This window comes from Mandrillus leucophaeus, unplaced genomic scaffold (genome assembly GCF_000951045.1).
Source record: "Mandrillus leucophaeus isolate KB7577 unplaced genomic scaffold, Mleu.le_1.0 Scaffold1, whole genome shotgun sequence".
NCBI lineage: Eukaryota > Metazoa > Chordata > Mammalia > Primates > Cercopithecidae > Mandrillus > Mandrillus leucophaeus.
The window spans coordinates 15,614,343-15,616,692 of NW_012098097.1; the positions used below are offsets into that span (position 1 = coordinate 15,614,343).

The following is a 2,350-nucleotide window of genomic DNA, read 5'->3' on the forward strand; positions in this document are numbered from 1 at the left end:
AGGAAGGAAGGAAGGAAGGATTATCAAGATGCAAAACCCTTCAAGAAAGAAAGAAAGAGAAGAGAAGAGAAGAGAAGAGAAGAGAAGAGAAGACAAGAGAAGACAAGAGAAGACTATAGAAGAGAAGAGAAGAGAGAAAAAAGAATTATCAAGATGCAAAACCCTTCACAAGCTCAAAGGAAGGGTCACTCTGGAAATGAACAATAACAAGAGGTTCTGTTTCACGTCATCACAGGGGTAGGCAAACAGTAGGTGCCAAATAAATCTTTGTTAAGAACAAATAAATGCTACGATTGCATATTGTGTCCCTAGATATATTAATCTGTGAATCTAAAAGTGACCAAAGTGCAAAACCAGCCTATCATTCTGGCTGGTAAACAGACCCACAGCCAACTGCCAGCAGGTCCCAGGCCCACCACTGAGCCAGTGGCCACAGCACATGCAACCTGCAGCGTCGAGAGGAAAACTGACCACTCGCTCCCTAAGGACTGAACTGATCTAAGGGATATGTGAGCAAGTGCCCAAACAGTTTCGATGGGAGCCAGCACACGTGTTCCGTAAAGGGCCAGTCAATACTTTCAGCTTTGCAGGCCTCACGGTCTACCACAACTACTCAACTCTGCCCTTCTAACATGAAAACTGGCACCAACAACACGACCTGGCTGTGTTCCAATAACACTTTACAAAAACAGGCAGCAGCCAGGCTGTGATAAGAGGTCTCTGAGTCCTGACGGTCCTGAATGACCAACTCTACGGAGTGGCATGGGCCACTGCACTGTCGGCACTCCTACCCAAGCCAGCAGGGCTAACGTGATTTCCCTGCACACAGCTGCATTCAAGGTATTTCACTCCAGACAAGCAGCTGAGTATGCAGCTTGCTCCACGCCATACATGGACAGAGACAATAACTTTCTCCTCAGTGACACAAACTCCAGAATTCTGCAAAGTCAATGAAATCTGCTCAATAGCAACGGCAGATTCAGGATAATTACTGAATCCCTGGCAAGCAACACAGTCACGTGTATTCTGGTCAGTTGATAAGACCATAATGAGTGGTGTGAAGAGGAAAGAGGATAAAACTGGGCAACCTCGGACAGATCATGGGGACCTCATTTCCCCCCATTCCCTGCTTCCTCCTCAGAGGACACTTACTTGATTTTTAGCAAGTTGAGGGATTTGTTGGAGGAGGCTGTTATCTCTCCGGTCTTGTTTCTATTGATGTAAACTGAGAAGCCATTATTTTGGAAGCCAAACTCCTTTGCAACCTAAAACAAGGCCGAAAGAACAGAAATTTAATAAAATGCTAAATATGACTACACATACCATACACACATCAGACATTACTAGAAGAGTATTCACAAATTTGGAAGGTGCTCATCATTTACCAAATTCCTCTTGCTATTCTGCTCTGATAAAGAAATTTGTACTGCTCACAAAGGTGTCTATTAAAATGAATAAAGTGGCCAAAAAAGCAACAGTCTTGTCATTAAAACGAATAAAGTGGCCAAAAAAGCAACAGTCTTGTCAAAGATGAAACTTTATAACACATTTAAGACTTTGAAGCAAACAAGGGTTAGGGCTATCTTTGTTTTGTTTTCAGAGTCTCGCTCTGTTGCCCAGGCTGGAGTGCAGTGGCGTGATCATGGCTTACTGCATCTTCACCTCCTGGGTTCCCGTGATTCTCCTGCCTCAGCCTCCCAAGTAGCTGGGATTACAGGCGCCTGCCACCATGCCCGGCTGGTTTTTGTATTTTTAGTAGAGACAGGGTTTCGCCATGTTGGCCAGGGTGGTCTCAAACTCCTGACCTCAGGTGATCCACCCGCCTCAGCCTCCCAAAGTGCTGGGATTACAGGCATGAGCCACCATGCCCGGCCAATGGCTATGTTTGAAAAGTTCAATTTCTACTTTTGAAATCAATTGTAAAAACCCAATTCCAGGCCAGGCGTGGTGATTCATGCCTGTAATCCCAGCACTTTGGGAGGATGAGGTGAGAGGATCATCTGAGGTTAGGAGTTCGAGACCAGCCTGACCAACATGGTGAATCCCCATCTTTACTGAAACTACAAAATTAGCTGGGCGTGGTGGCACATGCCTGTAATCCCAGCTACTTGGGAGGCTGAAGCAGGAGAATCACTTGAAGCTGGGAGGTAGAGGTTGCAGGGAGCTGAGATCGCGCTATTCCACTCCAGCTTGGGCAACAAGAACAAAACTCAAGCTGGGTGTGGAGGCTCACGCCTGTAATCTCAGCACTATGGGAGGCCAAGGCGGGTAGATCACGAGGCCAGGAGTTTGAGACAAGCCCGGTCAACATAGTGAAACCGTCTCTACCAAAAATACAAAAATTAGCCAG

The 2,350-nt window shown here is 46.2% G+C and overlaps 1 protein-coding gene across 1 annotated transcript in view; it reads right to left on the bottom strand.

Annotated features, from left to right (window-relative positions):
• The window catches only part of NPLOC4 (nuclear protein localization 4 homolog (S. cerevisiae)), a 92,216-nt gene that overhangs the window by 83,669 nt on the left and 6,197 nt on the right, over positions 1-2,350 (bottom strand). The window contains exon 2 of the mRNA XM_011993679.1: positions 1,153-1,265. The gene's annotated coding sequence lies outside the window, so the exon portion shown is untranslated. The remainder of the gene's footprint in view (positions 1-1,152; positions 1,266-2,350) is intronic.